This window comes from Pocillopora verrucosa, chromosome 5 (assembly GCF_036669915.1).
Source record: "Pocillopora verrucosa isolate sample1 chromosome 5, ASM3666991v2, whole genome shotgun sequence".
Lineage (NCBI taxonomy): Eukaryota > Metazoa > Cnidaria > Anthozoa > Scleractinia > Pocilloporidae > Pocillopora > Pocillopora verrucosa.
In genome coordinates, this window is record NC_089316.1 from 1,515,184 (window position 1) to 1,539,886 (window position 24,703).

Consider the following 24,703-nt stretch of genomic DNA (forward strand, 5'->3'; position numbering starts at 1 on the left):
ATTGACCCTTTGAAGGGTTATCTTTCCGAAAGAAAACAAAATTTATTCATATTTTTAGTGTCTTTCCGTTTTGAGTTAAAGAAAATCCGCAAGATTTTAAGGCTAAAATACAAAGCTGCAGATCGAATCACCATACATGTTAAATAAATTACACTTTGCTTTGAGGATTTTCCAATCCAAATAAATTCCAGAACGATTCGAGGTACATGAACTCGAAATACGTAAAATGAACCTGAGCGAAAGAGTTAAACAATACTACGACATTCAATATTGATTATGAAAAACTTTTAAAGTTTTTTTTGTTTTTGTTTTATTTGATAAGGAAATGATCGAAATAAACCCGCCGGTCTCAGCGGTAAAAAAAATTAACATCACCATTGGAGTAGACAGTCTCTGTGTTTACATTTTTCTTCGACGGGTCTACGGTTCGGGAAGTGATCTCAGTGCTATCACCCTTGCCATTAGGTATATTTGGACGTGTTCTACGGTAACTCGGCGTTGAGGCTTTTTAGTAAATTTCCGGGAAAAAAAAGTTTCAAAAACAAATGTAGTCTGAACTTATCTTTTGAGGATGTCCTATCGCACAGTTAAGAATAACTTCCAGCACTTAAGAAAGTAAACAAGAAAGAAAGAGAAACGATTCATAACCGAAACAGTACAAGCAAATGATAAAGCTTGAATGCTGTTACGTTGTCTCTGTAGCAATTTTTTCGTACAGTTAGTGATTGATCCTTTTCGTTTTCTCTAAATGCACAAGAGCGTTTGTTAAGACTATCTCCGTTTGCGTGTACAACAGGTGTTTAACTGAAATCCGTTGACGCATTGCACGGAGATACGGAAAGAAATGTGGCAATCTTTGTTTTAAACTCGGTCTTCAATTAAAGAAAAAAACGCCACCAGAATGACTCTGACACAATTTGAGTCTCCCGTAAGGGTCTAAAATCTCAGCTCTACCGACTGCACTGTTAAGAATCCGTCGTTGAGCGATGCCGCATAAAAAGATTTACATGAGGGAATCAGAGGCAGAGGAACCAACTCGTTACAGAACGGTAACAAAATTATGAATTTCGTCGGATTTTTTCCAATAATGTTTTGGCGCACGACCGGCAAAATTGATTCGCTCACGTATGCTCGAGATTTGACCGCTTTGTTCATGCTAAGTGAGCATTTTTTTAAAAATCCATTGGTGCAACAGAAGAAATATTGAGGAGCCAAGTCATTGGTTTAAGCGTTTTGAACAATTGGAACTGAAGGCGATTTTTCTCGTTGGAAAAAGGATTAAAATATATTTTGACGTCCCGTTATCATGTACTGCGTGTTATTAAAGTGGAAACCAATGTTGGGCTTCTCTTTGTTACCATGACAACAAATTGAAAATCGTCTACCAGTTGAAGATTCGTTCTGCCTCTTTACCTTACCTGCCAGGGTTAGATTGCAATACATAAAATTTTTAAATCCTGATTGGCCAGATTTGTTGCTTTTCAACAGATGTTGTGCTTTCCTTACTGATAAATTTGAATTTTACGTTTAAAAAAAAAAGTAATTCGCGTAGATGAACAATTTCTCGATCAATTATTTTTTAATTTGAACCAGATTTTGCCTGACAACCTATATAAATGCTATATTTGACCTCATATCTGGTTCCAATGGTATATGGCAAAAGGTGTTAAATACCTCTTGTACAGGTAACATAACCAGCTTACGCTAATATCAATGTGAGGTAACGCAATATCTGTCACGCAATACCTACGGAAAATACGCGTCCTTTACACATTTTCCCAACAATTGTATTAATCCGCTATTTGACACGAGCCAGAATGAAGAGGACTTCTCATCTGACAGTACCTAAAGTAAAAGTTTTCTCCGAAAAAGAGAGGTATCCCGTTAATCCAACTTATCTTAAATTTACATGCGGTTACTTCAAGATGGCCGGCTATTTCAATTTCTCTTCTTCAACAGAAAAATGCCATCTGTTTACCACGAACATTGTGGCAAACCTGGACCGAAAAGCAACGATTATGTTCCTCCGCCTGAAGCGAGATATTTCAAGTCTCGGAGTGCTCCGAATTCCCCTTTAATGGGAGAACGGAGATCCGCTACCCCCAGGGACTCCCCGCGTCTTGCTCGAGAAGTACATCGACCTTCTGAGAAAGTGTCGCAAGTGAAAAGCCCGAGGTCCCCCAGAGTGGGACGAAGTAAATCTTTCAACTCTAAAGGTATGTACTGAAAAAATAACGCTAATATCATGTTTATAGAATCATATATTGCATTGTTACAACTTACATCACGTTCTTTACGGATTCTCTCTCGGTTCGGTCTCTTTATTACACATCGTGAAGCTAGGATAGCCTAACGCCAATATTCTAATCTTTATCAGTTTATCTTCATACCTATCTCTGCTTTGTTCACATTCATAGATTTATGAAAGGCGCTAGATCTAATTAACTTTTGTGACTTGTTTTCAAATTTGAAAATATAAGATTTCGGGGTTACAATTTGTTAAAGCACTTATCCAAGGACGTTTGACTCAAATAGAGTACCAATTAAGATATATTTTTGATATTGCTTTAAACAAGCACTAGCACAATTATTGCCTTAAAACTTTGACTTCAGCGCCCATTTTAAGCTAAACCGATTCTGTAAACTTTGCTAATTGCTCCGCACTCCATCGACAGCTTTTATAATTTGTTGTCATTTTTTATAGTCAACTTTCAGTTAAGCTATTCAGATAAGTTATAGGGAAGATTAGAAGGAGTAACAAATATCGAAAACAGTTCGGGAATGCTATATCGCATTAAGAAGGCAAACATAACATATTGCCTTAATGAATCATGCTATTAAGATATATCCTACGTCGGGCTGTTTAAAGGATCTAAGTCACAGGTACTGTGTTGGTCATAAATGTATTAGTTGTTTAACATCATTAGAAAAAACCAGACAGGTTCATGGCTTTTTCCAATCAAAATATCTTCCGCAATACCCAGTCCCCTCTTTCTAAACCCTCACCAATTTTTTATGCAAAAGACTGGGATGGAGGTTGCCTTCGCAATCAGGTTTAGTCTTGGCTCTTCTTCGTCTAGATAAAACGCACTACTGATGCGATACATGTTGGGTTTCTTGTTACTGGCGCTGTACTCCTGATTGAGAGGTCCCGGTTCGAGCCCTGGCCGGGTCATTGAGTAAGACCAAGAACAAAAAATGGACGTTATTTTATCTTGATAAGACACACTGCCTCTCTCTACCCAGGAGCATAGATATCTTATTAGACTGGTCATACAGGTTTTTTTTGACAGTACTAAATAACCAACTGTCCAAATAACCGTAAAATATCGCAGGATATTTGTACTCTATTCAGTTGGATAATAAAAATGGATACCACAGCTCTCTCAATGGAATCTTAACAGAGGCAGCGAGTGTGGTAGGGGTAAGCTGGGATGGATTGTAATCCTCTCTAGGTGGGGAAGCAATGTTCCGAGTCGCTCCGTGCCAATGAGGATAAGCTTCGGTCATATGCGTCATTAATCTTTAAGCTGCCTCAAAGTTTTACTGCATCTATGGACGTGAATGAAGAAGGGTGATTGAGAGTGCATGATGCAGTTTTAAACTGGAAGAAATTAAAATCTAAAACCAACCACTCGCTCTGAAGTCTGTATTTTCTCTTCCCCCTCTCTATTCTTATTTTTATTATCATTTTGGCTCACCTCTTTCTGGCTGGGCCTACTTTTTTCCTAGGGAGGGGGAGGTATCAAACTGTTATCTTGAATAGGTTTCTTTCGGCCCTTGAAAAAGAAGACGCTTAGCAAGAGCAGTGTTTTTCAGAGTTTCTTCAGAAACGTACCGCGGGTGACATAACGCTCTGCGCTTATTATCATGCAGGGAAGAATTTTAGGTTAAAGAGATTTTTTAAAGGTTTTGTTTATTTTGTTAATAGCAAAGGACTACGGCAACAAAAAATATTCGGCATTTATGTAAACCCGGGTAAATTTTTCAACCATTCTGTTTCTAATGTTCCAGTCGTTTTCCTTTTTTCCTCATCCTCTCCTGTTTTCCATTATTTTTCTTTTGTTCGTTTTCTATAAAAAAAAAATTGTTGTATTTACACCGTTATCTCGCACTTGCGGATCATTCCATTTAGAAAAGATTGAAAAAAATTTGTTTACAATACACTTGAGGAGACGAATTCTTACGACATGACCAAGAGCTCATAGCGAAAGTTATATTTAGATAGTTTGACAAGGAAAATTTATATGAAATCTTTGACTCTGCATCAAAATTCTGTGTTAATAGTAATAGTGTAATAATATTTATTATTTGTTACGCGCATTTTACATGTGCATATGATCAAATGCGCGATAAAAAAATTTGCTAGACAAGTCGCCCAAAAATAGGTTACAGGAAACGATTTGTGGCTTTGAGTGTTTTAGAGTCTTGTCAACCTATGCTCTGCTGGCCTTCTGTGTGTTGTGACTGAGTCAAATCCCCACTCCACCCTAGACAGAGCAGCTCTTTTGGTCTGTTTTTAGCGTGACGTCATTGGCAGCTTTGCACCTTGCCCGCGAGTACGAAGAATTCATAATCGTATGTCGAGGCTCGAGAGGTCAAATCTAGCGGCAAAACGCGATGACTGAATGTCACAAGTGCGGTAAATGGTATATTTTGGTAAGTTTAGTAGTTTGAAAACAAAATACCGCACATAGTTTGAAAAGTAATGCTTTCGATGTAGCAAGAAAGCGTGATCAATTTTGATCCGCCTGGAATCGATTGCCGGAACGGGGACCGATGACAAATTACCTTGACACGGCGGTCTTCGTTTGGAAAATTTTTCCTTGTGATGTATTTATCTGATATTTGCAGCGGAACAGAGGAACTCTCTGGGAAAAGTCTGGCATCCTGGCTGTTTGCGATGCGAAGAATGCGGTAAACGATTAAACCCTGGCCAACATTCAGAGGTATAGTACTGCATTAACTTGATTTCACTGAGTGGTTTTGCTCAATTAAATAACGCATTATTTGTCAGTTCTTCTGGTCGATATACATTTTTCCAGTAGAAGAGGCAATAAAAGAGTTATATTTTGTAGTATTCTGTAATCAAATTCAAAGAAACGAAATACTTTTTTCTAAATCGCGTATGCACTTATAATACATAAACATTAACTCGAACGAAAATTTTTCTGAAGAATATTAAGCCCAACGTTTAAAACCTTTGCGTCCGGGTGCAAAATTTCACGATAATGTTTCATGAAGTTTATGTATGACGGCTGTATAAGCTCCTGGAGTATGTTGTCTGTTGGGTTCTTTTCACGCTTTTTGAAAACCTCTGTACGAGATAAATGCTATAAATATTGTTAATATAGTAATGTTCGCTTAGTCTATTAAAGTGCGTGTTAAAGGTGTATCACGCGATTATTTTTTTTTTTGAACTGGGTGCGATGGGCCGTAGATCAGTGCATTACGATAAATAAAACCCAGCTCTCAGATAAAAGGAAGGATAAGCAACTTGCCTGTTTGTTTAATCATTCGTGCGATTAACTTTGTAAAATAAACTTATTTTGATTCAAAATATTTTGACATTCATATGGAAGTTTATGTCCGACAATGATAAAATTTCAACCTGTCAAAGTCCAGGGCTTAGCTGTTTATTTTACAAATAAAAAAATTAGCTTTTTGGTCTTAATTTAGTTTAAGGAAGGTAAATAACAGCCAAAACATTCTTGACCACAGCAACTCGTTGTAGGTCAAATATTTGTAATGTTACTTCGAGTGGGTGTTTCTAGACGCTAATGTTTTTCCTTTGGGTGCTTTCTATGAATAACCGCCAGGTCTATTTCTAGCCAGTTGCTAGTGATTTTATGTCAAAGATATGATTGTGAATTGTTGTAAATTCATCTTTGCAACATCATTTTTGAGATCACACTGAAGATTTTCACAAGTAACAAATTTTGGTCAGGGTATTTCAGAGTTCAAAAACATTGGGCCAGTTATTCCCACAAGTTTTAGCCTTTTGTTTGGCAAAACTGAATTCCGAGCCATCTTCAATAATTTTCATAAAAGCTTTTTCTAACCTTTTTCTTATAGACAAATCTGCTAGTCTATTGTTATAAAACTGCTGTCTGAGTTGAACTGGCCTCACTAAATGTTTCAACTTATTTTCAGTCAAGATTTGAAAGTTATTGGAGATCTCTTTAATTTTGTTACACTTTGCTTGAACATTTTGATCAGATTGGTCTACTCAATAATCATCTGCCATTTGTGACTTATCGGATACAAAACTTAAACCCGACACTTTCTCCTTCCTGTACATGAGACATTATACCTGTATTCTCCTGAAATCTATATTGCTTTCTTGTGATATTTTCTTTCATTTTTGAATGGCCACTGTCATTATGTTGGTTATAATTTTTGGTTTAACGATAGTTGTTTGCAATGTGGCCTATGTAGGCTTTTCTAGATGTTAGCTTTTTTCTTGGCCAGAAAAATCTGATGAAAGAGCTGTGACATAATAGTTGGGTATATGTTGTTAACCGATCACATTTTTTCCTTTTTTCTGATTTGGGCAAGTAATCATAAATATTATTAATGTAATATTTTAGGTTATTACAGCATGTACATACTATGTTTTTGTATTAAGAAGAAAGGGTCAAGTTTGTTTCTTATAAAATGAACGTTTGTTGGTCAAATTTGAGAAAAATTTTTGCAGAAGCTTCCTTTTTGCAGGGAAACAACCATTTCCCCTCTGCTTCTGCCAAAAAGAAATTTGTAATCATCATGCTTAAAATGAGTCCACATTTTTTTTCCTTGGTCCATTCCAAGATTCCAGTTCTATATTTTCCATTTCCTGTAATGATGCAATGCAGGTTAGTGTTTCTTGACTTGCATTGTTCTCGGTCAACTATGGAAGCAGACGCATTTTTGATGATTCAACGAAGGGTTCCTCGTCTGTTGTCAAACTGGGTGGTAAATAAGCCTTTCTCTGTCTTTTTCTGTGTCTTTTATGATGTGAATTTCTGGTTTTGTTGATAAATATGCCATCATCGTTGTGGTTAAATGTTACAAGTTAAAACAGCACGATATAACATCATACCTCCATTGACAGAGGTCTTTGTTATCAGAGATCCAAACATTCGGACTCGATCTCTCATATAGGTAAATTTAATATGGCCATTTTTGTTTCTGGCATAAAATAACTAAATTTAGCGGAAATTTGTGACAAGAAAAAGTCAGAATGATTTCACATTTAGCGGAAAGAAATATTCATACGACACACATGTGAAGTCCTGCTTATTCATAGTACTTGTACCTGTCTATTCATAGTACTTGTATTTGGCTGCTGTCCGAAGTCATTTGTTTATGATTTGAATTTTAAGAGAAAAGCTAACAGTTTTGAAGAGTTAAATCAGTCAATTCTCAATGGTTTCTTTAGAAAAAATATTTTTAATTTCAAATATTACGAATTTAAGTATTTTTCCTATAAATAGAAGTTACAGCATTATTTTTGTAATAGATGGTTTACCTAACCTCTGACAGTCGTATTTTATCATTTTTTCTCAGTTAATTTTGTACTAGAATATTTATTTTACACAGTTTATGAGAAAAGCATCTATCATTCGTGAAAGTGTTAAAATTACAAATACAAGATCAATAGGTATCATAACTAGAATACTCAAAACATAATTCTGTGGCAAGATAATTTGTGTTGAAGTTAAATTGTTCTTATCAATCATGTTGAGGAAGAATTTTTAACTACTAAGTGAAGTGCAGCACATTGTATATGCCAATATTGTGAGTGGACTTTGGAAATATTTACTGACAGGAATTAGATATCTTTGGGTACAGTCATATCATTTGTAGCCCTTAACCCTTAACTCCCATGAGTGACCAAGACAGAATTTCTACTTACAATATTAATACAATATCAACTAGATAAGTGATGAGAATGAAGAAAAAATATCAATTTGGGGATAATTAGTTAATTCTCTGAACTAACATGATGAGAATTGTATGGTTGACAGAAAGGAGAATTACAAATTTGATCTGGGAGTTAAAGGGTTAAATTCTTGGGGACTTTTTCATAAGCATATGACTGTCAGCTTCATGTATTATTATTTAAATTCTTATTTTCATGATATGATAGGCGAAGACTTCCATGAGTGTTAATGAAGAGATTATTGATTGTTATTCATGTGCAAGTTTCCAAGCTAAAAGTTTGGTAACTCAAAGTATTAGTGATTGTAGCATTTTCACTACATACTATTGGTCCCCTTGAGCTAGAAGGTCAACTGGATGTATCATCTTTATTTGAAAATGGCTGCATCATGAGACCAAAACATTATTCTTCACAACAGATTTGTTCACTTAATTTAACTTTACTTAATTTGGACAATCAAATGATAACATGACTTTTTGATATATTATATTTGATTCTGATATTTTATGCCTTTGCAGCACAGAGGAATTCCCTATTGTAATATTCCATGCTACAGCTTGTTATTTGGCCCAGGTGGATATGGCAGAGGAGGAACAGAATCATATCAATATTTAGCAGATGATAAGCTTACACCAGCTGAATTGGACGCCATTAGGTATACATACCTTTTATTTATGATTTTATAGTTTCATGTCATTCAGACAATGTCCAGCCAAGAGTTTTGATCATTTTTAAACTTTTTGCATGGATTTTCCTGTTGTTCTATTTATTTACTATGTAATGTTTTTAGGAATGAAATTATTCCAAAGCTGAAGGAGTATAATACATTTTTTGAGTCACGTAAAGCTCTACAGTTAACAAGCAAAGAGGTAAAACTAATAATCATTCTGTAGCAAGACTAATAAAGTCATGGAACTTACCGGGTAATCCTTCAACTTGCACAAGTGACTAAGAGAGAATTTCTTCATACAATATCAATACAATATCAAACAGACAAACGGTGAGAATAAAAAAATATCAACCAGAAGGTTATCAGCTGGTCTAATACCAAATTCTCTTAATTATCAACCAAAGAATTGTATAGCAGACAGTAAAGAGAATTACTAATGAGCTTACAGGAGAGAAAGGGTTGAGTTAATATAATAGAAATAACGAAACTCTGAAAGGATGATTTTTATCTTAAAGATTATAAAGGAACAAATTGTGTTCTCTGATTATTATTATAGAAATTTTTCCAAAAATCTCTAAATTACTAAAATTGAGTCACAACTAAGGAAAGAATTCTATCACAATGCACTGTGTTCTCAGGCAAAACACTTGAATGTCACAATATTACTCTCCAACCAAGAAAATATTTGAGTATTAGCACAGTGCAGGAGGACCTAACAAAGTGCAGGTGGACAATCTGTGTTGGTCTGGCATCCCAACCGCTTGGAAAATCAATACTTCTTGTTGCGCCATGCCACAGAAGCTGTGATAGACTCTTGCAGATGTGCATGTCATTTTTTTTTATATATATTTTGCCTTTTCTCACTAGCTCAGTGGCAGACTCATACTTGAGGGGGTACTCAAGATTTACTGGGGTTTGAAGGTGCCTGTTACACTTGCAAGTCACAACTTGTCATATTGGAGGAGACGCTCACAGAAAGAACAGAATGGTTACAGAGGATCGGCTGTTAACAGAGTTAAAGATGGAATTGTAAGTGGGTTTGCTTGAAAAAGAAGGAAGCTCTGTAGAGTCCAGTTTCTTGTTATATTTTAATTGCAGTATCACATGATTTCCCAGCATTTAAAGGATTATTTCTTTGACCAGAATTCTTGCTTGAGTAAGCAAGAATTCTGCATTTAGTGTACTATTCTTTTCTCAGTTTATAACTTTTAAATTTTCTCATTGCCTGTCTGCCTGACAATGTACTAGATTGATAAAGAGAAATTCCACTCTGATTTCTCACAATTGATTTTCAAAGAAATTGGTGTGGCATTAGTGCTAGGTCCACATATAAATTTGTCCTTGATAGCAGCACTCCTAGTCACTCATGCTACTTGGGATAGGTTCCAGCTGCTATGCTGGACAAGAGGTTGAACTTACATTTATTATAACAGTAACTATTTTTTTTTTCATTTTGCCTTTAACTGAATATCTACAGAGACCAAGGACAAGTAGTTTAGAGAAGATTCTAGCCAGGCGCCGGTCCATTAATAACAAAAATATTCCAGATGCAGGAGATCAGAAAACTATTCTTGATTTCACAGTTCAGGTGAGAGCATTATCTTTTGGTGTAAGATAACTTCAGTTTTATCTAAATTCTTTACAGGTCACTGGTTTGTTTTAATTGATACTCTGGACCTTTAACTGTTAGTGCCTGTGAAAGTGTTGGTGAACTGTAGCAAAGGCAAGAGAAAGTACCCAACTTCTGAAAGTATTTTGAGCATCAGCAAAGGATCATGCTGTCTTAAGAGAAGCAACCCTTTCTTCAAAGTATATGAACTTGCAATCTCTTGACATGGCTAATTACATCTTTCTTTACAATAGCAATGTTTGTTCATCAACAAATGAGTTAACAATTATGCAACTGTGGAAGACAAAATATGTGGCTTATATCATGAAAGTGACAGCAATAGTATTTTGTTGAGCCATGTTTGTCATCAACAGTCCCCAGAAGGTCACACAACATTTATTCCTCCTTATGGGACTTCAACAAATTTGCGTGTGACAAGCAGAACCAAAACAAGAGAAGTTATAAAAATGCTGATGACTAAATTCCAGGTTTGAGAGCATTTACTGATAATTCTTATGATCTAAATGTGAGGTTTTTTTTTTAATGATGTAATTGAGGAACAATTTTCAGAAGGATGTCACAAGTTATCTTAGATGACTTTTCTTTTTCTTCACTGCACTCTATGATTGATTGAGAAAACTCCTGTCTACCCTGTCGGCCAATCAGATGCAAAATTGGGTCTGGTTGAAACTTTACTTTGAATTCCTTCCTCATTTTCTTCTGGTCATGTTAACCTTTGGTGTGATAAGCTCTCAGTGGTGATTTCTTCCGTTTTGACTTTCTGATCCTTGATCCCAAAGTTTTTCTTTTAAAAAAAAAATGCCCTTGGTCTGAAAAAGTTGAAAGTGGATTTCTTCATTCTGTATCACAGGTTTTCTTTTTTTCAAACTTTGAATAACTCTTGTCAGATATTACCATAGTAAGAAGCTTCATATACCCGCATTCCTTTGATGATAACTCAGATAATATTATCTGAAATGTCCTGGGTAAAAGAAAATATTAGAGTAGTAAGGAGCTATCAATGAACAAAGCTGCTGATTTTTGAAGTATTCAATCAAGTCTTGGAACACACTGTAAAACAGCACTCGCTAGCCAAGGATTTTGATGAAGGAAGTCTTTTTCATCTGTTTTTCAAATTTTGCCTACTATTTAGGAGTTATGTTTTTGTGGTGGGCCACTGCTATTTCAGAAAAATTTCTTTATTGGGGAAGTCAGGCAATGGGAAGTCTATCATTGCTTTAAAATATGACCAAATGCTGCACCCACCTCACTATAAATCTGAAATATTTGTCCTTTGTCTCTTTATTAGATCACTGATGCACCTCAGAAATTAATCTTTATGCTGTATATGACAATGGGTGTAAGTACTCTATTTATTTGTAGCATTCTTTACTTCAAGTCAGTTTGTCTCACAAAGATCCGTGGGATGCCCGCATTTTTCAACTTGCTCAGATTTCAGTCATTTGTTTTGCATGTGACATGATAATTCACCACAACAATCTGATGAATTTGGGTGTGAAATCCACGCCTCTTACATCTAGGTTTTTTTTTTTTTTTTTTTTTAACAGCAATTAGACAACTTCAAAAGGAAGAATTCCCTCTATATTGTCGCCTTTTGTTGGGGCCCAGTGAGGTAAAGTATAGCCTGGAAGACAAATCAAAACAATCTTGAATTGAAACTTTACATTTTTATCAATTAGTAATGCTTCATTTGTGTTTTTTTAGGAGGCAGCTAAGATATTTGTTATGGAGGCTGATGATACTAATAATATATCTCATGAGGTTAGTTCATCAAAGAATTATTCTTTTCTTTTAATTTGCTTTTTAAAATTTTTCAAGAATAGAGATCTTTCTTGTATGATTAGTCACATCATTTTAATCTTCCACTTTCAGATCTGATTGAGTAAATTTATTTTTCAGCTGTTACACAATTTCTTGTAATAAATTTACTGCTATTATTAAAATTTTATTAGATAGGTGTCTTTCTGGTTAAATGCAATCCTCTTTTAAGACAAAAGCTTAACTTTTTCCCAAAGTCCATCAATTCCCAAGAGTATAAATGAGTACAGTGAACCTTGAGCAAAACATGAAAAAATGGTGGGGGAGGAGATGGTAATCTGCTTTGTACTAAAGTGGGGAGAAGATGCTTCCTGGAACAGAAACCTAAGATTAGTTACAGCAGTTTTGTGCCTCTTGTTCTCTTAGACTGTACCCTACTGTAGCTTGCTTTTGTTTGTGTTAGGTTGCACAATACATTCATTTTGCCATGCCTGTGTTACAAGCCTTCCTGGAAAAATATCAGGAAGAAGAGGAAAGAGAAGTTGAGAGAGTGAAAGAGTGGTAGGTACTTTATCTCATTTGATCTTGTTGTCTGATTGTCCCTGTGAGAGTAGTCCTGATGACTGTTGTTGCTTGTGGAGGCTGATGTTTCTATAACTTCAGCTAAGCTTTAGAAAACGTCAATCACCACTTTCGACAATGGCCAGGACTACACTCATTTGGACAGTCAGAATACACTATCACATGTTAGCCCCAGTTCAAACCATATACTATGGTCAATCATTTATTTTTTATATGTAGTGACATAAATGTCAGTACAAGTTTTTCCTGGTTCATTTATATGCTACTGCTGGAAAAATTTGTATCAGAACAAGTTGAAATGGCAAATAATTAGTTTGGTTGCTTTGCAAAAGTGATAATTTGATTGTGGTTCTAAATCTTGTAATGGTATAATGTAAGGAGCAAAAGACAAAGCTTTGTTAGGTTTTATATATTAATCTGTTGGTTTATCTAATGTTTTTAGTTACAAGCTTTACAAGCAGAAGCTTCAAGAGAGGCTTGCAGAAATATCCACTGCTGTATAACACAATGGCTGTCCAATAACCAGGAGCATTTAATATAATGATATTTTTGTATTTCAAATAAATATTATTTATTTGTTTAAAGAGATTAAGCCTTGTAAGTAAGTCAATAAATTTTTATTAATTTAATAATGCAACAGCTTTGTAAAGATGACAGGTTAAATGGCTATGTTTTTTTTTTTGTAAAAAATGTACATACTTTTCTGTATTTTAATTATGGAACAGATAGACAGAAAGTTAGGACAGAGAGAGAAAATTGAGGTGGTGCCTGTTAGGAGTTTGTCAATTCTACGCCAGTTATCTATGTAAGTTTGACAGAAATTGAAGTTTATTTCCTCAGACATTTAAAAAATACCACTTCTGATATTTTCTGAGGTGTTTTCAGTTGTTTTATAGTTAATAATTTTCATTGACAAATTTGATTGCTCTGTTTTCCACCCTTACACAGTTTTCACTTAGAATAATGTATTGAATTTAGCCTTTATATGAGTGGTTCAGAAATTAAACCCCTGTTGAAGAAAACTAGCCAAAAATACCTCTAGTGGAATTGAGAAATTCTAAGTCCTACATCCCACATCTACCAGTTAATCACTTCTGGGAGTTAAAGGATAAATTTTTCTTGAAGAGACCTAAATGGTAGTTCTGAGGTGGTATAATGAGGTGACATGAGTGGCATGAAGGGGCCTGGTAGCCAAATAATGATGTAATAGCCTCCCCCGGTGTGCCAGCTTGGATTGAGGTCTGCATTCTCTTCTGTTGTTAGTGAACAAACTTTTTTAACCCAGAGTATGTATTCCTGGCCAACTGTCTGGAAAAATTAAATATCAGTGCTTAAAAGTAATTGAAAATCTTTTAACTCTCAGACCAAGGCACCATACTGGACACTGTTTTGATAGATTGAGGGTTGAACTTAAGTTGAGTTGAAAAATGAATTAAACCAATTTTATTTTGGATCATCTTTTGTGTCAGTTTGTGCATTATTACAACAAAACAACTAATCATCTCAGTAACATTGTCAGTAAGATGCTGCTGTACACAGAGGGAAGGAAGAGCTTTCCCCAGGAACTCCACCCCTGTTTTATGAGTGAAAGTTTGTTTAAAATATTGCCATCACATTAACTTGAGGCATCAGTGGCCATTTCATCTTCCTCTACGCAATTATGACCGAAGAGCTGCTCAAGGTTTTGGAGAATGTTGTTCCAAAATTACTTCAATTTTTCTCCTTTGTTCCCATATATAAAAGAAGCACCACCACTTTTACAGAAGTCAAGACTTTGTCACTGAAAAGAAGAGTACTATACCGCTGTCAACAATTTCTAGAATAGCTGTTTAAAGCTTGTAACGCAACGCTTTAGCTAACGATAGTGTTGCGTGACAAGTCTGCCACTATTCTATGAATGGGCTTACACGACAGACCAACTGAAACTTTCAAAATGGCGACAGTAGCGGAAGCCCTTTCGTATCTACGAACTTTAACCTCGAATTCACCCAACACTCCACCAGCAGAAAAGAAGAAAGACTTTGACGAGCTTCTTGTTTTTAATATGCAGCGTTTAAGGGAAAATCTCTGCGAGAAAGGGGCATTTCCAGAGATAGAGCGCCGATTACAAATTCAAACAATGCGCACGTGAGAGAACTGGAAAAATCTGATCACACATTCGATGGAAATAAAGATGCTGTTGAGAAACTTCATGCAGATAAAGAGAGTCAAGAAAAGGAATTCAAAGCTTGTATTCGGTGGATTTTCGTGGAAGCATGTTTAGAACTTGTAAAACTGTTGAAAGAAGCTTTGATCGGCGTTGCAATCGATGGGCAAGCTAGCAGCAAGAAAGATAATCAGAATAGTAGAAAACGGGATAATGAAGTACCACAGTTACCCCCAGATACTCTCGGCGTTACTGATCAAAAGACAGTATTGACAGCTATTCAATTTGTGGTCATATTGGGAATTTGTCCAAATCTGTTATCTGGTGTGGGTGTGCCTGTTGAGAAGCGATCTGGATTTGCCTCATTACTGAACATTCGATGTAGCATCAATAATGAAAGGCGCTTGTTTGAATGTATTAATACACTTGTTGACTGCATAGAACAGCCCTCATTGGGTGCATTGATTTTGTCAAGACATTTAGGAGATGTATTGGCTGGACTTTTGCAGTTATGTTATGCGCCAGTTGCCGCTGACTCCAATAACAAGAAAGGCTCAACTGCTTCTACAGAGAGGAAAAAGTGATATCTCTGATTCTAATACTTCTAAAATTGTACATGGTGAGTCTTGTGGGGATCCCAATTCAACTACTGAAAATCCCCATAGCACAATAAAAACTGAATCAAGCGCTGAACCTTCAGTGAGAAGCACCTCTTCTAATAAACTAGATCCAGGTGCTCTCTATGCACTAGAAAAAAATCCCCCAAACAGGAAAGCAAAAAATGATGAACAGTTATTCATTTCCTCGTCTGAAAGGGAAAAATGTAGTCAGGATCTTCAAAGAATTCTAGATCGTGTTTACCAGCCGATGGTGTCAGAGATCTCCTGATGCTCCAGGGGGGATTGTCAAATGGTAGGAAACAACCTGGGAAAGTTAGTTCCAGGGAAACATCTGGTCATCAAAGAGTGAATCATGGAGGAACACCAGGGCAGACTCCAAGGTGGATGAGAAATATTTGTGGCCAACTTCTTTCTGAAAGGCTCATGAAGCAAAATGGCGTGAAAGCTGTGTTGCATGCCCTTCTTGAAAGATCAGCAGGTACAGCAGCCTCTTATGATGCCAATTGAGCTGGCACAGCTCCTTACATCCCACCTCACCACTCTGTCCTTTGAAAAAACTCATTATGATCTGCTTGAAGATCTAATCAGAAAAGTGCAAATAGCCTTTAGTTACAGAAATTCATGACTGTTGAATTTTCTCTTTTCCTTTCTCTACTAATTATTATACAATTATAGTTTATATTTAATTCAGAATGTAGTCAAGTTACTTGGCATATCTTGTGGTATTTCAGGTGGGGCTGGCTCTCCTGACTGGAAGAAATGTGATGTCATTTCCAAATTAATAGCAAACTGTCCTAGTCAGGCAGAATCTGTGGAAGAGTATTATAAGTTAGTTTCTCCACAGGTGAGTGGGGTGTTAATAATCTACTTTCCGCAAGCATACTTTCAGCATTACTTTCTGGTTGAATAATAGACAAACTTGGTTAACCTTTTATATACCCAGACTGATCAAGGATAAAAATCTCCTTATATGTTAAAATTGAAAGATATAAGGAAAGGTTGCAAAATTAGGGGACCCACCAGTGGGGAAACAATAGATTGTTCGCAATGTGTTTGGCTACACTGTAGCAACATGTTGCAAGATGTGATATGGTGTTGGATCAAGTTTGAAAATGGTCAAATCTTTTTTGCAACATTTTTGGTTGTTGCAAAATGTTGCATTCATTTTGCTAGCTCTTTCATAAAATCTCACAACATGATCCAACGATGTTGCAAGATGTTGTGTAAGTTTGGTCAGGCCTTAAGTGACATGATGTTTAGGGGGTATTTCAAGGTTTAAAATTACAAGTGTGGGATTTTATGTTGCATATTTGTTTTGTTGTTGTTTTTATTAGGGGGTGCATGGGAGATATGGGAAGAGATAGGACCAGAGGTGGGATTTTTTTGAGCGGTGAAACCTGGATGATTTATTTAATGGAAAAAATATCAAATTGTCGGCTTTTTATCTCTTATATCTCTAGAATAAGGTTTTGATACAATCCCAGATTTATTTTTTATAGAATTGACCATGTGAATCTTTGACTGTGTTACCTTTGGAACAGATAATCCAGTTGTTACATGGGCAGAGTGCTGGTGTTGGAAGGCTTTATATAAGGACAGCATCAAGTGTTATAATGGAGAGATGTTAATTCAGTATCCAGAGCTTGCTCAGAGATATGTCATCTCTCCTATCATTAGACCTTTGGCCCAAACCACTGAGAGGCAAGGTAGTTGTGAAATTTGTTCCTATGCAACTGAAGGGATTTCCACTGTTATGGCGGGGTGGCTCTGATTTAACAAGGTGCTCAACTGTGTCTTCTTTGCTTGACAAAGGGCTAATACCTGAAAGATCAGCTTTGAAACTCTTTGCAATGGCCAATTTTATGTTATCAACTCAGTTTAAAATACTAATTTACCCTGTTATACTCTCCCATGTAGAGTATACCCCTTTATTTATATGTGTTCTCATGGTCAGTTATGTTCTGCTTTTGCCACTTTGGGTTGCACCTTGTGCCATGCACTGTGAATTTTTCACAACTTATCAGGATCTGTTGTCCCCACTTTTGACTGCATCTTGGGCTTTACAGACCTCCTTCTCAGGCATTGTTAGAGAAGTCATCACCCTCCATCATTCCTCTTTTCAAGGTGCATAGCAAGCGAATGATTAGTATGCTGGAAATTCTTTTCTGGAATGAAAGGTCTGGGGGAATGCCTTGCTCAGGTCCTTTAGTTGGGTTCTTGAGTATCTATATACAAAGAGACAAAACTAACACTGAAACTGGAAAAGTGCTTTTCTCTAACCAGGGGTAAAACTGGGTGCTGCTTCCAGAACTTCTAGGCAGCGTGTGGGGGGTAGAGGGGAGGGGAAGGGAATGGGGGAACAATGACAAATTAGCATGTTAAACCAGGGAAGTAGCAATGTTCCATTATAGGAACCAGTAATTTAAGATGGAGTGTGAGAAAATGGGGTAGAAAGTTCATAACCGGTAACCCTCTCCTCTTATATAAAGGAATGAAGCAACAATAATATTTAAAAGGGTAAAGTTGGCCCAGAGACTAGTGGCTTTCAGAATTGTAAAACTAACAAATTCTTAATAATCATTTTTAGGAGGGAGAGCAGGAACTACTGTTGTTGATGAAAAAAAGTGGGCAATGTGTTGAAGACATTCACAAGGTACATTGAGGTGTTTTGATAGACAGTTTTTGTCTGATTTATCCAGTTTGATACAATTTTGTGCATTAAAAGTAACAAACAGCTTTTCCAATAAAGCCATATGTTGTTAAGGCAAAGTTAAACTTTAGACAACTGATGGCTTCTGGTGTCTGCTGAAGAATGTAAATTTGATTTCTTGCATTGATTTGGGGGAGAGGCAATTATGAAAATTTTAAGTGAATGGAGTGTGTCACTGAGATTTTCAAACTCTGAAAAGACAAAATGTCACTGACTGCAGCATATTGACCTCATAGAGCCACATCTGGCATATGTGGACTGAATATATGAATAAATGTAAAAAAAAAATGCTAGAACATAGACCAATTTTGGGTCTGGAATCAAGGAGGAATCAAGACCTAAAGAAAAACAGTTGCCTGTTCAGAACGAATGAGGTAGTGTGCTATATGGGCAAAAGGAAAAAGTGGTTCACATACTTAAAAGTTGCTGTTGAGAAGTTACAGCTCTGCTGTGAGGTCAGGACTTACATGTTTCTAATCAATAATTTTCTTTTGTAGGTATTTGTTTCTGGGTCACCCAAAAGTGCCATAAAAGTTTTGTTGCCAATTGTTCATCCAGTATTTGAGCTCTTCTGTTTCACTAGAAAGGGAGTGTCTCATTTAAGGTGAGCATTTGTGTTGGCTGAAAATGGTGGCAATTTGTAGAAATCATGGCCTTAGGAAGTAAGAACTGTAATATTTCACAAGTGACTTTAGGAAACAATAGTGGATCTCTATCATTATGTTACATTGCTCACATTAGGTTATTATGCTGGTATTGCAACACGATTGATTTCATTATTGTTTTTGTTAATTTTCAGGTCTGCTCTCCAAGAAATTCTTGTTCATGTACTAAAGCAAGCTGAGCCATGTCAAGTACTCCAACTTCTGTATACCCTGGCTTTCAAGATGAATCCTTCAGATAATTTGTCATTATCAAAATCTTCTGCACACAGCAATGGAGCCAAAAAAGATGAAAAAGAAGTAATTTTCATTCCTCTTATGGATGAGAATTTTGTGTTTGCATATGGAGATGAAGGTGGAGCTTTAATCAGATATCAAAGTGCTGATGAGCAGTTCAATGCAGAGAGTATCTTGAGAGATTTACAAGGAAATGACTTGAGTGGCAGTGAAGTCCAAGCCCAATGCATTGTGGAACTTCTGAGGGGTCTAAATAAGGATGCTATTGCTGGAGACTTCTTTATTTACTTGACGCAGGAGTTAACAAAAATCATATCAGACTTCTCGGAAGAGATTGAGTACAAAGGTAAAGTACATATTGTGTCCAACTCATTTTTGGGGTCTATGTTTTCATGCAGTTTTTTAAAATTTTTTATTGAGTCTGCGTAATCACTTTTAATAATTTAAGTCGCAAATCAAAGTTCTTGAATATGAACATTTTATTTTTACTTACAGTTAACTGTTTTTTTTTTCTTTGTTTAGATGTACAACATAACCTTTTGATCCTTCCTCTTGTTGCGCTTATGTGCGAAAAGCTTGGACCTTCCATTCTGACAGACACTCCCCAGATGTTGGCCTTCATAGAGTCAACACTGATACGCGCCTGTGCCATCATCCATGCAGATGAGCAGGGACTGGGACTGGCATTTGTCACTGAGACTCTAACCATGGCCCTTGGGATGTTGTCGGCAGTGCTGAGTGGAGAAGGAGGAGGACTGGAGGTGAGGTGTAGAATTTGAGATTTGATCGGTTTATACTCAAACGGGCAATTTTCAAGCGGCTGTTTCAGATAATAGAGCAAGTGATAGTCATGCATTGAATTTATTTCAGATGAAAAAGGAACATCGTCCCCTTGTTCAAAATCTTTTGCCCTTACTTGAAACACTTGCTGAGCAAACTCTTCGGTAGAGGTTCGAGATATGGCGAGTGATCTGCGCATTGCCATAGCGACACACGGAGCTGTGTGGAGCCACAAAATGGAGGCTGCAACGATGAATTTGGGAAGCAAACCGATGCTGTTAGGATAAATTCTGAATCTACAGCCGTCAAAGGTATGTGCCACACGTGGTCCGAAATTGATTCAACTTCTTAGCTTTTTTCAATCTGGGACATTCATTAAAGCAGCAAACGTATTGTACTTAATGTGGCACGATTCCTGCAGAAAGCTGTGGAAGGCCGAAGCATTTTGTCACTCTCGAAAAAGTGAATGAGGGATTGAGGTTTCACGAGTGAGAGAAGAGCACTTCACTAGCGCCTTACATGGATCAAGGGACAGGCTGGACTTTTTATTACTATGAATCATCACTTTCTCCATAGACAGGGAGGAAGCACCCACCTCCAAGAGCCAACTCTCCCCCCCCTCCCCTCCGTTAGTGGGCCATGCCCTCAATGGTACTTGTTCTTTTTTTCATTGCGTGTGTTTTCATCTCATTTCCTTTAGAAAACGCAAACACTGAAGAAAAAGACAAATTCGACGAAGCCTTCTCTCAGGTCTGTGAATCCTTTGATTCCCGTCCGCGGTCATGGTCTGTTGCAATTAGCTTCCCTCCTACGCCAAAGGAAACACCAAAGCTGTTCAGGCCACAGACACGTTACTGAAGATCTTCTTGGAACAATTATCTCACGACGACTCTTACATTTACCTGGCTGCCATTCAGGGGCTTGTCTTTGGCTGATGTTAAGGCAGATACGGTCATGCACAACTCGCTCGCGAGTTTGTTGCTTGTAGGAAAGACGCTGGGATTACCGCTGGCTCTACAAAGGAGGCGAATGACAAGGGGTACTATAAACCAGGTGACATAACTAAGTTGTGTTTGATATCTCGATTATCACATGTTAGAGCATGAACTTGTTGTTCTTAAAGAATTTTTGATACCACATTGGCGCGCGTGCCAGTCAACGAGAGAGTGAGCAAAGTTGTATGAAACTTTCCTGGGCATTTATTTTATAGGGAGTCGGGGGGTGTCCTTGAAAGTGGTATCATCACGTCAAATACTAATGGTTTCTGAGTGGTTGGGGATTTGATTGCCTTTTACACGTTTCCTATCACATAGCACATACACACCACTCTCCACAAATCTCGGGTCGCGCATAATGCCCTTAACATGTAGTTCTCTAATACTAACCGTAACGCTTCCGAACTTGACGGAATATTTATCAGTCCCGAAACATTATATGGCGTACCTCACCAAAAAGTTCACCGTGCCTTAGTTGGTAGAGCAACTGGCCGCGAATCGAGAAGTCCTGGGTTTTGATTCCTCTTGGAAAATCAAATTAAACCCTTTAACTCCTGATCACATTTGTCATTCTCCTTACTGCCACCCATACAATTCTTATAATGTTAGTTTCAGAGAATGTATATTGGATCAACTAATTATCCCCAAATGGATATTTTTCTTTATTCTCCTCACTCGTCTTGATTATATTGTATTGACATTGTAAGGAGAATTCTTTTCTTAGTCACTCATGGGTATTTAAGGGGTTAAAAAGCTCGCGACTGATGTTCAAAATTCGTTGTTGTATGTTTATTTATTTGCTTTTTCAGTTTCATGTGGAGCAAACCGATCTACGCATGTCTCCTGAATTAAAGAATGAAAATCGGAGAAGCATTGGGTTTAAAAAGGCCACAAGAATCTGCGGTGAACTGGTGCCCAAATATTCCCAGCATCTAATTTGCCAGCCTTGTTTACAGGTGTCAAAGACCCTGAGCCCTTGGTGCGGGCCAGCAGTCTGTCTAATCTGTGGTGAAGTGTGTCAGTTGTTGAGGTTCTCTCTGGGTCCTGTCGTGAACGAGGTTGGTGCGATGAGAATCTGAAATATCAGGATTGAGTGTGTTAGATTCCCCGGAACGGTGGCTGGAAAAAGTATCTTACTTCATCGTGCATTAAAGCTCTCTTCAAAAGGCGCTCCAAAAGCGCACATACCCAACGCTCCTTAGCGATTAAATAGTTTGTAGCAAAAAAAAAATGATCAAAAAGAACAAGAAACGTAGAGTTGGATAGATTAAGATAAAAGATGATTAGGGCAATCCGAAAAATTAAATTCACACGTTTCTCTGTTTTTTATTTTTTCTTTAGATTTGTCAGTTGTGTATCTGCTGTACTAAAGACAGACAAAGTCGGCCGAAGTCAGAACGCGCCACAGTCTTTGTCCTAACTTTACTACTTAGAGGAACTGGGGAAGAGTAATTATGGAGGGTAGGGAGAGTAACTAATGTGGTTTAAGTGAAATAAATAAAGAAATAAAAAAGAATCCGACAAATGCTAATGTGTCACAGCTTGCCCAGCAGTTCCCCATTCCGGTTCCTTTCAGCTTTTCAGGAAGTCGCGCGAGGGGCTCACAACGAAAGCAGACAGAGAAGGGGCAGAGGGACTAACACAAGGGGGCATACGCTGAGACATTAGAAACGAAAGACTCGCGGATGTTTAGAGTTTTTTTTGGTTCCTTTGTCTCTTTAGACGGGTCTGTTTTGTAGTGTACCTTTTAGTTGACATTGGTACAAACAGTAGCGTTCCAGGTGGGTTGTTGGAGTTTCAAAGAGCAGCGGAAGTCTTGCATTGTACTTAACTATGCCATTCACTTCAGAACAAAACGTCAGTGCATAAAGATCCCCACTGTTGTTGAGTCAAGAGTTGTGGCTCACAAAGAAACTGGCAGATGAGCAATATATTTTGAATTTATTCCTCTCTGTTATTTTTTTGTGTTTTACGTCATTTTTAGGTTCTAAGCTCGACTCTGAGGAAATCTTTTAAAAAAAAAACCCCCCCCCCCAATTGTTGAAGGTAGTGGCGTCCAAACAGATCCCGATGACATGACTCGACTTCATGCGCAAACTGATCTTGGTGAACTGAATAACATAACCGAGAGAATATTTGTTTCCTGAACCTTCCTTTTACAAACACGTATTCAAGTGTTACCTTGATACAATCAAGCTACAAAGTCCATTTTAAAGTCAACAAAAATTATTTTATTTACGAAACACATCGATAGATATAAAGATAAGGAGATGCTTTATCTTGAGAAAAAAATGTGTCTGTCGATAACCCCGTACAAAAGATGACCACGGTGGTAACTGCGCAGACCGGTGGATGGACCTTGGGAGAAGATCCGAGAGTGATATTAATGAGTGGGGGTTTCTCATGTGTGTGTTCTTGAGCAAGACATAACTCTAACAAATCCTCTCGTCAACGTGGTTACCAGAGAGCCGTCTGCCCTCATTTTCTTCATGTCCTGGTTGTAATTGGCGAAGATGTGTCGGCTTAAAATTTGGCAATATTAAATAAATTTTCTTAAATTTTCGTAATTCGCAGCGGCAGCCATTGAGGAATATTTTAACTCCCTCTCTTGTACCTTGAGTCAGGTGTGGAAGGTACACGAGCCTATGCTGCCTCACTCATTTCGATTTGCGTAACATGAAGCGACTAGGAGTTATGCTACTCCCCCTGGATGCTCTTACTGCCGCAAGTTACTTTGCCCCCACCCTCTCTCTCAGCAATTGGTTTACCTCAGTACCCCCCTGACAATGAACCAAGTACCCATTTTACCTCTTGGGTGGAGAGAAGGTAACTCTGATTATTTTTTTGTTTTTTTTGCTCTTGAACAGCTCCCAATACTCCCCCCGCCTCCCCCTCCCTATCATTTTTAACAGGTTTTCCTGAATCTTCACTGGTTCATATATATATCCGTAGGGCGCAGAGAGCCAGAGCTGATTAAGGCCCGACCCCAGTCCACCTCCAATCTTCATCGACTGAAAGTTCACATCTGCCCTTGGTGGAATCACGTGTACCAACTCCTTTTAAAATGAACAACACACAAAAATAAAGGAAGGGACAAGACTTAAAGTTTTAATCTCTTCCTGGGCTCAAGAACATGTTTTGCCTCCCTTTTTAACAAGAATGATCAAAAAAGCTGACATAGAGAATGACCTTACTGTGCCAGGAGCTTAAGCCGGGCTCCTGGCTGTGCTTAAGAATCCAACGGGGAGATTTTGCAAACTCGATTATGTTGCAGTTGATGATGGTGGTCAGTTTCATTGTTATTATTGTCCTCATCTTTTAATATCTTCAGTTCAGTCTTAGCTCGTGTAATCATCCTCTTAGCGAGACCACAACCAAACCGCGATACGCTCATAGAAGTAAAGTAAACGATGTCTTGAGCAATGCTTACATCCAATTTTAATTAATTTTAAGGTTCAGTGGGGTTGACGCTATATATAAATTATCATTTCACTGGGGAATGAACAATTTTTGTGCAATCATTTAGAGGGAAAATCTCAAAGGATACGGGTCTCCATATGCCAACCACACGACAGTTTTTATTTCCCTTGTTTACCAGACATAACAAAAATTGACCCCACCAATAACTTATAACAACAGGGCGACCACAAATATATAAAAACCTCGGTGATTACACGATTTTTTGCTGATTAGATTCTAGAGTTAATATATTTCGAGCCTTAAAGTCCAGCGCTACTGAGGGGAAATCAGCTGTCACTTTCTTTGTTTTATACACTTTAGCCTACGTCTCGCAAAAAAAAAATAAGGGGAAGAAAAAAACGTAATTCCCTGGGGGCTATTCGAGCTGACAGCTCCACTTTACCTCTCAGCCGGCAGCTAATTTAGACAGTTTTCCGAATCTTAAGAGGGCTTAAAGATTTTCAAAACGTTAATTTAGTTTGTTTAATCTTTAGCTTCCGCTTTAATCTCGATTGAGGAAATCTTTTCGT

The 24,703-nt window shown here is 37.4% G+C and overlaps 2 pseudogenes; both read left to right on the forward strand.

Annotated features, from left to right (window-relative positions):
* The first annotated feature begins 1,963 nt into the window (after window positions 1-1,963).
* LOC136281316 (ras association domain-containing protein 4-like) lies at window positions 1,964-13,098 on the forward strand (annotated as a pseudogene).
* Window positions 13,099-14,497: 1,399 nt separating this feature from the next.
* Window positions 14,498-22,928, forward strand: LOC136281138 (transport and Golgi organization protein 6 homolog; annotated as a pseudogene).
* The last annotated feature ends 1,775 nt before the right edge of the window (window positions 22,929-24,703 follow it).